The sequence below is a fragment of the Microtus pennsylvanicus genome, chromosome 17 (assembly GCF_037038515.1).
Source record: "Microtus pennsylvanicus isolate mMicPen1 chromosome 17, mMicPen1.hap1, whole genome shotgun sequence".
NCBI classification, from domain to species: Eukaryota; Metazoa; Chordata; class Mammalia; order Rodentia; family Cricetidae; genus Microtus; species Microtus pennsylvanicus.
The window spans coordinates 13,444,164-13,459,882 of NC_134595.1; positions in this window are offsets into that span (position 1 = coordinate 13,444,164).

The following is a 15,719-nucleotide window of genomic DNA, read 5'->3' on the forward strand; positions in this document are numbered from 1 at the left end:
GGCTGATCTAGTGGGAGCTCACCAAGGCCAGCTGGACTGTGACTGAAAAAGCATGGGATAAAACCGGACTCTCTGAACAGGGTGAACAATGAGGGCTGACGAGAAGCCAAGGACAATGGCACTGGGTTTTGACCCTTCTTCATGTTCTGGCTTTGTGGGAGCCTAGCCAGTTTGGTTGTTCACCTTCCTAGACATGGACAGAGGGGGGAAGACCTTGGACTTTCCACAGGGCAGGGAACCCTGACTGCTCTAAGGACTGGAGAGGGAGGAGGAGAGGAGTTTGGGGGAGGGGGAGAAAGGTGGGAGGAGGGGGAGGGAAAAAGAAGGCTGGGAGGAGGCAGATACTTTGTTTTCCTTTTCTCAATAAAAAAAAAGACACAGCTCAATGGTTCCTGACCCTGCCTTTCCTCCCAAAGACCTTTTCTAGTTCAGCAGAGATGCATTTCCATAGCATGTGTCCATGGCCCCAATAGCAGACCCTGCTATCTTCCTGCTTTCCACAGGCACTTCCCATATTTCTCCTTGACACAATGTGGCTATCTAGCTTATGCGGGCCACAATATACTATGACCCTGTCCCACAGGTGGAAGGATGTCCAGAATATTAACAGCTAAATGGAGATTTAAAGATACAAAAGGAGATATTTGTTATTGTAAGACCCTCACAATGTGGGGACCAGTCATGAAAGCTAAGTCTGGGCAGGTTATCCAAAGGAAGTTCTTTACTTCCAACCATTATCACCTGGGACTCTGGTCATCAGTGCATTTAAATGGAGTCTGGAGTCTGAATAATTTACTTTGAGACAATGCCTAGCAGGCCGAGATTGCCCAAGGCCTACCCAAGAGCAGACCATTTAAAGGAAATTCCTAGCATTCCACGAACTGTAGATAGAAACACTTACCAGCAGGAACCAGGACACCCCTAGACAAAGGTCAGCCAATCAGGGGTCCTGAACCTCAGAGATTCTTCGGGATACTTTGAGAGATAAGCCAAGGCCACTCACTCTCCCATCCCCCAGAGGCAGCTCTTCCTTCCTGTTTGCAGGCTTTCTCTCTCTCTCTCTCTCTCTCTCTCTCTCTCTCTCTCTCTCTCTCTCTTCTCTCTCTCTCTCTCTCCCTCTCTCTCTCTTTTTGGGTTTTTCGAGACTGGGTTTCTCTGTTGTTTTGGAGCCTGTCCTGGATCTAGCTCTTGTAGACCAGGCTGTCCTTGAACTCACAGAGATCCTCCTGCCTCTGCCTCCCCAGTGCTACGATTAAAGGTGTGCACCACTGCCCCCTGGCTTTAGTCTCTCTTTTTTTCCATCTCCCTCTCCCTACTTCTCCCCTTCCCCTGCTTCTATCTCCCCCTTATCTCTTTCTGCTCTTCTCCCCCTTTCCCTTCCCCCTCATAATCCACCTAGTAAATTTCAACCTCACTCTGCAGGGTGTGCCTATCTATCTGTCTCTCACCTGCTGCCACCATAAGGCTCACCACTGGGGACCAGCCACCTTCAGAGACCTGTGGCATGGTCTCATGCTCTGTCCCTGCCTGGGACTGGCTGCTTTGGGACCTGCTGCCCACTGCCTGCCGCTGTTGGGATTCTTGCAGCAATTTTTAATAATCTGTTACACTCTCCCCAACCTTTACTAATATAAAATCCTATTCTAATTGAGCTCAAGACTCTCTAGTTATTCCAATACCTTGGACGTGTGGACAGAGCGAGTTTGCAAACTTGATTAAAATAAAGGCTCTTTGCATTTACATATGGGACTCAGTCTCCTTTGTTGGCTTTTGTGGGGACCCACGGATTTGGACAGAACACACCCCTCATTCTCAAAGGGATGAGAAGGAATTTCCTAGCAAAATGTTTTAAAATTAGAAACTAGCTTCACATTCCCCTAAAGATAGTGGCCTTCCCTCCCATTTGGGAAATTCCAAAGCACAAGGACACCTGGCCACCTGGATGGTGGAGACTGCTGAAGATGGCCTGATTTAGGGGCAGGGTAGCCTTGCTTTGAATACAAAGAACAAGCTGACTAAACAGGATGGGAAAGGGAGCAAAGTCTCCCACCCATGTCAAACCGCTGTGATGCCTTATCTTGTAGTCTATACCTTTCAAAATGCAAACCCAAGAGAGGGACTCTACCTTGCTGTGATGGAGTGTTGGAGACAGTTTCGAACTAGTTAGTATTACACTATTTCTAAACCTTGCTTATTGCAGTCTGTGTTTCTCTGGTTTCTGGTGGTCTCTCTGGGGGTTGTAATCTGGGCACAGCAGGTATGTGACACCATACTGAGGGCAGATGAACTGAAGGCAATTTTTACCTGGTTGTCACAGGAACTTCAGATAACCAGGAAAAAATACAAGAAATAGATCACGGATTAAAAACAGATAAAAAGTCTTTCTCCTACCAGAAAGCTGCATGATGATTCCCTTCCTTTGGAGTTTCATTCCTGAAATTTGGAACAAACTGTTGGCAATTGGATAATAACAAAGAGTAGTCATCAGGGAAAGTTGAATACTTAGAGAACAATGAGACTAGGAAAAAAGTGTTTGAACACTAATGCCATCACATCTTCCTCAATGGGCAGGTGAAAAAACCCACAGCAGCATTATTCAAAGTTGTCTCCATGAATAGCACTGGTAGAATGAATCTCTCCATGTATATAAAAAGTGGATTTATTAGACTGTCTTACAAGCTGTGGTCCAGGTAATCCAAAAATGACTGCCTAACAATAGAAATTTGAAGAATCTACTAGTTAAGTTCATGAGGCTGGATATCTCAGCTGGTCTTCAGTGTATACCAGAATTTCAAGGAAGTAAGCTCCAATGCTGGTAAAGGAATGAACTTGGTAGCCAGATCTAGGGCAAGCAGGCAAAGAGAAAGTTTTCTTTTTCAATAACGAAGAGTCCAGGAATAAAATATAAAACTTAAGGGTCTATTCCAGAAATACAGAAATGTAAAGTTGTAAGCCCAAACACATTGTGGAGAGAAAGAGAGAGAGAGAGAGAGAGAGAGAGAGAGAGAGAGAGAGAGAGCTGGCAGCCACTGTTAACCTTTAAGAAACACTTTTTGCCTTAAGTGCAGACATTGTGGCAGCCACTGTGTACAGAGGTAACCTTTTAACTTTCCAGCTAGGCAGGTACTAGCAAAAAGGTTAGCTTCTAGCTATTGCCTCTATGGAACCCTCTGCTTCTATTCTTCTAATTTTTAACTGTCCCTTTATGTAACTCTACTCTCTGCCTTACATTCTCTCAGGCACAGTGAAAAGTGGCTGTGCCAGCCACTGACTTTCACAAACAATCTAAGTTAACATTCTAATGTTCTAGAAACAAAAGTTGCAAAGCTAACAATGGAACTTGACATCAAGCCTGACCTCAAGGTTGTAAAAGCTCTTTGACACACACCTGGTGCTTGACTTTACTGTAGGAAGAGGCTCCAAACAAGCCCCCAGGGCCACAGTTTCAGGAGGTGATCTCTGGCTGTGGTCATAGCTATAGGTGACAACCTTTGTGTGCCCATGGTGGTTTTATTCTTTCTCTAGAGTAAAGCTTGCCTCTGGTCTAATGGATTTTGGTGGTCTATCCAACATCATTGTGAGACCACCAAACACAACAAACATCCTTTATATATGTAGGTGACTACCAGAAAGTGTGATCCAGATTTAAGGCAGATCTTATTCTTTGTCTCATTGGTTCTTTTTGCTGTTGTTGTTGTTGTTGTTGTTGTTGAGACAGGGTTTATTTTTGTGAATCCCTGGAATTCATTTCTGTAGATAAGGCTGGCCTCACATTTCAAAAATCTGGCTGTTGTACCCTTCAGAGTGCTGGGGATAGATGTGCACAAACAACCAAGCATCTGAAGGTGGATATTGCCTCAAATGATCCAGATTAAAGACGGGTCTTTAATTTCAAAACCTTTAGAACTATCCCTCATCGGTGTGCCCATTGGGTTTTAGTTAATTCCAGATATAGTCGATATGACTTCCAAGATTAGCCATCACAACAGTGAAGACAAAGAAATGGGAAAAATTGTTACCTGCAGGTGGCAGGGAAAGCATGGGAGTTATTTCCAGAACAATGCTTTTCAAAACAAAGGAAGCATGTGGATTTGACTAAGGGAATCTCTACACATTTATATGGAGTTCCATCTATTCCTAAGCAGGCTCAGATAACAAACCCGTTTTTGAACAAGACGACAATGTAAAAACAGGACATTCTCACGTCAAAGTCATGTAGAAACATATAAATTATAAAAATGATGTAAAGAAATGCCTCTGGCATGTTCATCTTGTACCACAAGTGTTAGTATTCAGGCATCTGTACTGGGCTGCCCTTGGGGTGCTGACAGGCTATGTCCTCAGCTACAGTCACTAGGAGCACCTCCTATGCACCTTAAAGGTGGGCCATGCCCACTTCCTCTCTCTCCCTCTCCCTCCCTTTCTTTTTTTCCTTTTTCTTTCTACTTCTTTGCCTGTCTCTGTCTCTTCCTCTCTTCCTCTCTTTCTCTTGTTGGACTCTAGCATCCAAACACAGAGGAAGAGTCATCCCCAGAGACCATCTCATACACCACAGCCGAAGCAAAAGCATGAGGGTTTTATTAATTCTGTCATGACAGGGTCCCCAGCATTCGGGAAGCTGAGGGACCTCGATAGCTAGTACAGTCTACTTTTTTTTTTTTTTGATTTTTCGAGACAGGGTTTCTTTGTGGTTTTGGAGCCTGTCCTGGAACTAGCTCTTGTAGACCAGGCTGGTCTCGAACACACAGAGATCCCCCTGACTCTGCCTCCTGAGTGCTGGGATTAAAGGCATGCTCCACCACTGCCCAGCTACAGTCTACTTTTAAAGGGGCCACAGAAGCAAGGGGAGTTATTCTTTGACTATTCTGATTGTCTTATTCAAAAGAGCTATTACCAATAATTGACTGGAGAGCTGTTGCCAGATCAGATGAGGTAAGAGGTCATTTTGACCCCATTTCCCAGGGACCGAACCAAAACATACGAATATGGGTAATTGTTCAGGAGGTGAGTAAGGGCTCCTGTAGCTGTTAGGTCCTTGGTTCCCAGGGGAGGAGGGGAAGCACTATGACACAGAGGCTGAGAGGATTCAGAATTGTCAAAAATGGCTTCAAGATTGTCTTAAAGTCTTACATTCCCTCCTCTTATTTGGTCAAATATCTCAATCTTGAGATATTAGTAAATTTGGAGGACCAATTGGATCTGTACACAGAAATTAACAAACCAGTGTTGTAGACCCATCATAGATCAATAAACTGCCAGATGAGTCTATTCCCTCATATTAGGGAGGTCCTGCTGACAAGCATAGCCAACAAGATTGTGTCCATCTGGGGTCAGTACTATTGAGCAAAGGAAAGGCTCCCTTATCAGATTAAACAGTCGCTGGCCTGTATTAGAGCTTGTCAACAGTGAAGCAGGGCTTGCAGAAGGGATTTTAGCACTAGGAGTGGAACCTAGGGCCCTGGCGAGGGGGCTACCTCAGCAGGGGCTAGCTGGCCCTGGTCAGGTAATACCGGGTTGGGCCCTAGTACTATGGTCATGGGAGGTGTTACAACAACTCACAGGGCAAACAGAATCCCTATGTCTTTTTTTTTTTTGGATTATATAACCATAAGCCCCAAGTATTGTGTATTAACAAGTTAGCTCTTTCTCCTCAGTGAAAGTGATTGTGATTTCAGATTTATTTTCTGGTGTGGAACAGGTGAAGGCGACTAAGTCATTTTTGTTAACCCTCAACCAAGAGACATTGACCTTGGTTTTACATCCCCAGGCAGAACAATAAAATACTTTAGCCCACCCTCCCCCATACTGAAGAGTCTGCTTTTCCCCCAGACAAATATATCATTCAGAATATTTGCATACAGGATAAAAGTTTCTGGGGGTTTGCTCAGTATCCTCCCAAGAGTCATTTGCTAAAACACACAGGTCAAAAGTTAGCTGGGGGATCCAGGTATCCAGGGGATGAACTCCAGTGGCTAGCCTTAAGGCTGGCCCAGTCTCTAAGTTAGTCAGGGTCCAGGTTAAGTCCTGAGGTATAAACATCTGGGCAAAGATCAGCAAGCCTGGCAGAATCAGGCCTCCTTGAGAGGATTTTGTGTATGCTGAAGCTATCATTTGGATCATCCTGGGTCGTCCTGTGGAGGTGTAGGCTTGACGTGTGATGCATGGATCCAGGCTAAAATACCATCCACATTGAGGGCAGTAGGTGTAGGGTCCCTTCTAGCGAGGTTCAAGGTTCTGGGACCGGTGTCTCCGAACGTACACAGAATCGCCAACCTAGAATGGGTGTGAGATTTCCGAGTGCCCGGGCTGGTGTTGGGACGTGCCAGCAGAGAAGCAGGGAGAGCAGCTTAGTCCAGCAAACAGCAGCAGGGATAGCTAGGGCCCCTTTAGGGAGGGTCTTGTCGGGCCAGCAGCAGCAAGCTCTAGTCAAATAGTAGTTGGTTTTAAATACCATCTCATGCCCCAAGTCCTTTCCAAAACCCATGGATCTGTCCCACTGCTCAGCCCTGGGAGACTAGTGGGGGAGATGTCACAGGTCCCTGTGCTCCACATGGAAACCTGGAAAGGTTTTTCCTCTCTGAGACATTTGATTTCTCCTCACCCAGTATGGTAACTGCTAGTGTCTTGAAGCCCACCTGGGTGGTTCTAGTTAATGAAGGACTCTACTTGGCAATCAGGAGCATAAGTAGAAAGTAGCTTACAGGTTCATAACAGGATTCTCTGGTTCTGCTGAAGGGAGCAGTAAGGAGGATGACAAAGCCATGCCATGGTCAATGTAGGGGCCACTGTCCCCAGACCAGGAAGAGCAGGTTGGCTGAGTTGTCAGAGCTGCTTGGAAAGGTGTGAACCATGAGCGAGACAGGGTTTATTAATTACTATGGTGGCCTGTGTAGTGGCGCTTTGCCTCTGAGCTTTGTTGAGTGTGGATTCATTGGGGGAGGGTAGGCTCTGCCATACTGGTGTGGGAGAATATGAGCTTATAATCCTGTTGCCTCATGCTTTGTAACTGAAAATTGCTTCAAACACCTAATGCTGCCTCTGCTGCCCATTGCTGGATAGACAGTCCTGCAACTCCTTCAGGACCAGGCATTGACTCGAAATCACTTTTCAAAAAGACTGAAAATTCCCAATGAGGAGCAGAATGAGGCAGAACATGAGCAAAGAAGTCAGGACCACAAGGGGTGCACCCACCCACGGAGACAGTGAGGCTGATCTATTGGGAGTTCACCAAGGCCAGCTGGACTGTGACTGAAAAAGCATGGGATAAAACTGGACTCTCTGAATATGGCAGACAATGAGGTCTGCTGAGAAGCCAAGGACAATGGCACTGGGTTTTGATCCTACTTCATGTTCTGGCTTTGTGGGAGCCTAGCCAGTTTGGATGTTCAACTTCCTAGACAAGGATGGATGGAGGAGGACTTTGGACTTTCCACAGGGCAGGGAACCCTGGCTGCTCTTCAGACTGGAGAGGGAGGGGGAGAGGAGTGGGAGGAGGGGGAGAGGAGTGAGAGGAGGAGGGGGGAAATGGGAGGCTTGGAGGAAGTGGAAATTTTTTTTTCTTTCAATAAAAAAAAAAGAAAAAAAAGACTGGAAATGAATTCTAGAATTAACATACCTTTATGGCACAACAGGACATTATGTTGGTTGTGACCCTGTAATGGCCCCTTGAGCAGCGTTTAGAAGCCAACTTTTTAATGGAGGGATGGGCACTTGTGCTGGTTGTAATTCAGGCTTGTCTCCTTTCTTATGGAAATGTGGCTGGTTAATCCTGGGAGACAAACTTTTATATTTTATCATATTAATTTCTAACAGACAACATTAGAATACCATTACCTTTGTGGTATTTGGGATGCAGTTCTCCCTTACCTAAATACTACTTTGTGACTTAATGTTTCCCAAGAACTGGTAATTCCTTATACCATCAATTCTATTACCATCAATCTTCTCTTCTACATCACGGTTTAGCAGTGGAGTGCTACTCTATACAGGAAATACTGTTTACAAGCTCCACTGAATTAACTCCAGATGGATCCTAAACCTAAATAATAAATGTTCAAGGTGCAGAACTTCTGGAACAGAAGACAGACCAGGGCTATGTGACTTTGGCAAATCTGTGTTCCATTGCGACAATACAAGCAATAAGGGAGCCTGCATTTCACAGTGAAATCAACAGCAATGGTATTTCAAAGCACAGTCCCATTCCCAAATGTGAACAGGCGCAGTAAGAATAGTGAAGTTACTCAGAGGCTGACAGCCAGTTTGAAAATTTCAAAGAACCTACAGAGTCATGCAGGATCACGCAGACCCTGCTGGGGCATGCAGGACCTGCAGGTCTAGGCAGAAACAGGATGAACTCTGCATCTGGTCACCAGCTCCCACCAGGCCAGAAGAGAAAGCAGCACATTGTCTCCCTTGGTTCAACTAGCCAATTCTCCCAGTCTGAGAATAGCCCCATGCTCACCACAATGTCGTTTTCCAGCTTGCCCATGCTCCTTGCTCAGCTTCCAGCATTCACATCAGAACACAGAAAACCACTGATGCCAGCTTCTCTTCAAAGTCAAACTTGAAAATGGCTGCCACCAGAAGAATCCTGCACAGCTTCCGTTTGGCCAGTGAGGCCTTAGTGACATGAGCACCTCCCATAGAGTTATACTGTGCTTCAAGACACAGCTCTGTTGGTTGGTGACAGTGGTGGTGGTGCATTCCTTTCATTCCAGCACTTGGAAAGCAAAGGTAGGTGAATCTCTTTGATTTCTAGACCTGCCTGGTCTACAAGAGCTAGTTACAGGAAAGTCTCCAAAGCTACAGAGAAACCCTGTCTCGAAAGATAATAGAGAGATGGATGGATGGAGAGAGAGACAGACAGAGACAGAGAGAGAGATCTACAAGAGCTAATTCTGGGACAGTGTGCAAAGGTGCAGAGAGACCCTGTATCAAGACAGAAAGAACGAAAGAAAGAAAGAAAGAAAGAAAGAAAGAAAGAAAGAAAGAAAGAAAGAAAGAAGGAAAGATTGAATCTACAAGAGGTAGTTCAAGGAAAGGCTCCAAAGCTATAGAGAAATCCTGTCTTGAAAAACAAAAAATTAATTAATTAACTAATTAAATAAAAATTTACAAACTGAAAATTAAAGACACAGCTCAATGGTTCCTGACCCTGCCTTTCATCCAGAAGATTTATTCTGGATCAGCAGTGATGCATTTCCATAGCTTGTGCCCCTGGCTCCAATAGCAGACCCTGCTATCTTCCTGCTTTCCACAGGCACTTCCCATTCTTCTCCTTGACACAATGTGGCTATCTAGCTTATGCGGGCCACAATATACTATGACCCTGTCCCACAGGTGGAAGGATGTCCAGAATATTAACAGCTAAATGGAGATTTAAAGATACAAAAGGAGATATTTGTTATTGTGAGACCCTCACAATGTGGGGACCAGTCATGAAAGCTAAGTCTGGGCAGGTCATCCAAAGAAAGTTCTTTACTTCCACCAACCATTATTACCTGGGACTCTGGCCATCAGTGAATTTAAATGGAGTCTGGAGTCTCAATAATTTACTTTGAGGCAATGCCTGTCAGGGCGAGATTACCCAACCCCTACCCAAGAGCAGACCATTCAAAGGAAATTCCTAGCTTTCCAAGCACTGTAGATAGAAACACCTACCAGCACTTCACCAGGACACCCCTAGACAAATGTCAACCAATCAGAGGTTTTGAACCTCAGAGATTCCTCACTATAATGATCTGTCTCTTTAAGAGACAAGCCATGCTCACTGCCTCACCCATCCCCTGAGGCAGGTCTTCCTTCCTTCTTACAGCCTTAGTCTCTCTTTTTTTTAAATTACCCTGTCAAAGTGGCAGCTTCTGTCTCTCCGTTTTTTCTCATCTCTTCTCTCTCTGCTCTTCTCCCCCTTTTCCCTTCCCCTCCATAATCCACCTAATAAATTTCAACCTCACTCTGCAGGGTGTGACTATCCATCTGTCTCTCACCTCCCACTGTCATTTGACTCACTGCCAGGGACCAGCCACCTTCAGAGACCAGTGGAATGGTCTTGGTGCTGTCTCTGCCTGGGACTGGCTGCTTTTGGGACACTCTGCCCACTTCCTGCCGCCATTGGGATTCTTGCAGCAATTTTTAATAATCCCTTACACTCACCCACACTTTTACTACTATAAAACCCTATTCTAATTGAGCTCCAGACTCTCCAGTTATTCGAACACCTTGGACATGTGGAGAGACCAAGTTTGCAAACTTGATTAAAGTAAAGGCTCTTGCTTTGACATATGGGACTCAGTCTCCTTTGTTGGATTTTGTGGGGACCCATGGATTTGGACAGAAAACACCCTTCATTCTCAAAGGGATGAGAAGGAATTTCCTAGCAAAATGTTTTAAAATTAGAAACTAGCTTCACGTTCCCCTAAAGATAGTGGCCTTCCCTCCCTTTTGGGAAATTCTAAAGCACAAGGACACCCAGCAGGCCAGCTGGCTGGTAGAGACTGATAAAGATGGCCTGATTTAGGGGCAGGGTAGCCTTGCTTTGAAAACAAAGAACAATCTGACTAAACAGGATGGGAGAGGCAGCAAAGATCTTGCCCCCATGCCAAACCCCCATGGTGGCTTTAGGGCTAGCTTGTAGTCTATACCTTTAATAAAGCAAACACAACAGAGGGACTCAGAACTCCTCTCTACCTTGGGATCTGTAACAACACCCAGTGCTCTTAAGTGCTGAGCCATCTCTCTAGTCCCTCTTTTTATTTAAACTTATTTCCATAATGGTGTGGGAGGTCCTTCTGTCTATATGTTGATTTTTTTTTGCTCAATGTATGAGGACAACTGGCTTGGTCTATAGCAAGGAAGGAAGAAGAAGGCAGAGTTAGTAATAGCCATGGAGCTGCAGGAGACACACACTGGTTGGAATCTAGCTGGTAAGCCACAGTCATGTGGTGATACACAGATTAATAGGAATGGGTTAAATCAATAAGTAAGAGTTAGCCAATAAGAAGCTATAATTAATGGGCAAAGCAGTTATTTAAGAAATACAGTTTTATATGTGATTATTTTGGGTCTAAGCTAGCTGGCAGCTAGGAATCAACTAGCGGCTACCCTATAACACCATAAAATGATAATGAAAAGATAATGCATCACTTTCTATTTTTATTTCTTCATTCCCTCCTTTCCCAAATTTCTTCCAATTTCTCCCTTGATTTTTATTACATTATAAATAATACCAATCAAAATTCCCACTTTCTCCCCTCCTCCCACTTTTCTCCCCCTCCCCAATTCCCCTTCCCTCACACTCTGCAGTCCTAAGAGAAGGAAAGAAACACTGCCTGTGGAAAGTCTAATGCCCTTCCTCCTACATACAGGCTTAGGAAGGTATGCATCCAATGAGAATAAAATCCTAATAAGGCCAGGATGTGCAGTAAAAACAAAGCCCAGTGCCTTTGTCATTGGCCCCTCAGTCTTCCCCAATTGTCAACCACAACCACTACCACAATAGAAAACCAGAAAACAATCCAAAGAATCAATGTAACAGAACAGGTTCTTTGAGAAAATCAACAAGATTGACAAACTCCTATCCAAACTAATCAAAAGGAAGAGAGAGAACACACAAATTAACATGATCAGAAATGAAAAGGGGGACCTAACAACACACATTGAGGAAATTCAAAGAATCATTAGGCATTGCTACAGAAAAGCCTGTATGCCACAAAATTGGAAAAAGTAAAAGAAATGGACATTTTTTTAAAGTAAGTACCAACCAAAGCCCAGAACCAGATTGCTTTAGTGCAGAATTCCATCAGAACTTCCAAGAAGAGCTAATACATATACACCTTAATGTGTTTCATGTGAGAGAAACAGAAGTATCATTGCCAAACTCTTTTTTATCCAGCTAGTTACTCTGATACCAAAACCACACAAAGACTCAGCCAAGAAAGAGAATTACAGACCAATCTCATTCATGAATATTGATGCAAACTTTCTCAATAAATTACTGGCAAACTGAATCCAAGAACACATAAAAAAGATATCAGTTATGATCAAGTAGGCTTCATCCCATAGATGCAGGGCTAGTTTAACATATGAAAATATATCAATATAATAAAGCATATAAATAAACTGAACAAAAATAAACCATATGATCATTTCATTAGATGCTGAAAAAGCATTTGACAAAATTCAACATCCTTTTATGGTAAAGGTCTGGGAGAGATTAAAGATACAATCTTTATTCATAAATATAATGAAACCAATATACAGCAAGCCGACTGCTACCATCAAATTAAATGGAGAGTAACTCAAAGCCATTCCACTAAAATCAGGAACAAGACAAGGTTGTCCATTCTCTCCATATCTCTTCAGTATAGTGCTTGAAGTTCTAACAATAGCAATAAGACAACATAAGGGGATCAAGCGGATTCAAATTGGAAAGCAAGAAGTCAAATTTTGTTATTTTCAGATGATATTATAGTGTACATCAGTGACCCCTAAAACTCTACCAAAGAACTTTTACAGCTGAAAAATGCTTTCAGTGATGTGGCAGGATAAAGGAGCTAAATTATACAATGGAAGAAAGAGAGAATCTTTAACAAATGGTGCTTTTATAACTGGATGTCAACCTGTAGAAGAAGGAAGATAGATCCATATCTATCACTATGCTCAAAACTCAAATTCAAATGGATTAAAGGCCTCAATATCAATCTGACCACATTGAACCTGAGAGAACAGAAAGTGGAAAATGGAAAGTAGCCTGCAATACGTGGGCACAGAAGACCACTTCCTGTATATAACCTCAGTAGCATAGAAAATAAGAGAAACAATGAGTTAATGGGATCTTCTGAAACTGAGAAGCTTCTGGAAAGGAAGGGACACAGCCACTAAGAAAAAAAGGCACCCCCCGAATGGGAGAAGATCTTCATCAACCCTACATCAGACAAAGGACTGATCTCCAAAATATATAAAGAACTCAAGAAACTAGACATTAAAATTATAAGTAATCGAATTAAAGAATGGGGTACTGAACAGAGAATTTTCAACAGAAGTTCAAATTGCCTAAAATACTTAAGGTCATGCTCAACCTCCTTAGTGATCAGGGAAATGCAAATCAAAACAACTTTGAGATACCATCTTACACCTGTCAGAATGGCTAAAATCAAAAACACCAATGATAGCCTTTGCTGGATAGGTTGTGGAGTAAGGGGTACCCTCATCCATTGCTGGTGGGAATGCAAACTTGTGGAACCACTTTGGAAATCAGTGTGGTGGTTTCTCAGGATATTCGGGATCAACCTACTCCAGTATCCAGCAATACCACTCTTGGGAAAATACCCAAGAGATGCCCAATCATAGCACAAAAGCATTTGTTCAACTATGTTCATAGCAGCATTATTTATAATAACCAGAACCTGGACAAAACCAAGAAGCCCCTCAATGGAAGAATGGATGAAGAAAGTGTGGCACATACAAACATTAGAGGACTACTCAGTGATTAAAAAAAATGACATCTTGAATTTTGCATGCAAATGGATAGAAATAGAAAACACTCTCCTGAGTGAGATAACCCAGACCCAAAAAGGTGAATATGGCATATACTCACTCATTGGTGGACTGTAGCCATAAACAAAGGACAATGAGCCTCTAGTTCACAAGCTAGAGAAGAAATAATAATAATGTGAACCCAAAGGATAACATATATAGATCCTCCTGGAAATTGGAAGTAGAAAAGATCACCAGGCAAAATGTGGGAGTATAGAATAGGATTGGGGTGGGGGAGAAGAGAAGAGCCTGAGACATGGGGGAAGGTGAAGATTGGGACAACTTGGGGGAGTGGGATTGTTGTTATGAAGGAAGGGCAGATATGGGAGCTTGGAAGAAGCAATCCGGAGTGCAGAATTACACACTGGTGCAAATGCACCACAGGCCCCTGGAAGCTGCAGTTTCTCCCTAGTTGGACTTGGAGTTAGGATGAGGCTGGAGATGAGACATAAGAGTCAAAAACCAACTGTGGGGAGTGGACCACTGGTCATCAGGGACCGAGCTGGGAACACTGTTGCCAGGGTCAGGCACAAGCTTCTCAGTGCCACAGCTGGCTGAGAGACCTGGGGTTATTTGCCTTTGGCCAGTAGGCTCTCCTACACTGGTGGTTTGGGTTGCTGCTCAGAGGCTGTGGAATGCTATGAGCTGTAGGCAGGGTGGTGGATGCCTGCCTCAGCTCGCACAACAGAAATAATGGGGCCTCGTGTGCATGGAGCTGGCCATGCCAGGCAGAAGTACAAGGCAGGTGATTTCCGCCTTGCCACAATCAATGAGCTGTACAGCAGTTGGTTGATTCAGAGTGAACAGAATGGGATTGGAAAATTGGGGGTGTAGCTTGATATCTGAGTGCAGTAGATGCAGTCTCCATGAGTGAGTAAAGAAGGTCTAGAGACAGAAATCCAGTGTCCCAGAAAAATAGCATGGACTTAAGCAAAAGCTGGCTTTGTGTTATCACTCACAAAGTCAAGGGGCTGTGAGAACAGATGAGCACAAACCAAATGCCTACATCATTATTTGGAGTTGGGAGCCTGAGTTAGGGGATTTAATTCTGATAGGCAAACAATTGACCAATAGAGTTTTTTTCTTTTTTATGAGGGGAACCACCACTGTGTGATTGCACACTCATGGATGCATGGCCAGATGTGTGGGAAGAACCTACCATTTGATGTTGGGTGTAGAATTCCAGTGATATTTAAGCTATAAATTTGACCTTTTAGAAGGGTTAGAAGTTACAGGATCCCTATCAGTCCTCAGCTGCAAGGGATATCCTGCTGAGCTGACAGCACCAATGGAAGATTAATGGTAGTATGAGCTGGCAGGTCTCTTGGTGGGTGGCAGACTGGGGAGGGTGGGAGACAGACAGATACACTGTGACGGGAGATTTTGAATATAGAGTATATTTAGTGGGTAAGGAGATTATGGAGTGAAGTAAAGAGAGAAACAGAGAAAAATGGATATAGAGAGACATAGATAGTGAGAGAGGAGAGAAGGGGGGAGGTAAAAGCAGTGGTTTTCTCTTCAAAAGAGGGACACAGAAAGAAAGTAGAAGAGAAAGAAGAGAACTTGCCAGGAGATGAGCTTGTCCTGGCTAGTAGATGCAGGGCATTAGGGGTGTGTGAATCTTATCTATTAAAGGAACAAGGTACCCACATGGCAGGGAAGGTCAGCAGAATAACAAAACTCTATCATTAAGCTCTCTAGTACATGTTTTCGTTATCTGTGGAACCATTGTCCTATTGTAATGCTCTAGCACAATGTCTAATTGCCTTATGGATAGCAGGGGAAAGATTCTTCAGAGAACTGAATCCAGCGACATACACGAGATAAGTCAGGCATATGAGCTTAGAGGCAGTCTCAGGGAGAGAACAGGGTTCCTTTTGTCAGGTGGAAGGAATCGTCACCTATATTGTCAAGCTTAGAGAAAGCTGCCAGACCATCATAGACTACAACTTCTGACCGTCAGGGCCTCCTAGAAGGGAGACATTGTCAAGACTACTATAAAGTCCAAAGATGGGAGGAGAAAGATCACTGACCTGAATCATCATGGCCAAATTAATTAAATCAAGAAATTAATTAAAGCAAGCTTTTTTATTCATGTACAGGTGCTGTTGTTGTTTGCTGTTGATCTCTTTATTCTTTCTCATATAACAGTCTTTATTGTAGTTCTCAAGTCAGATGATGTCACC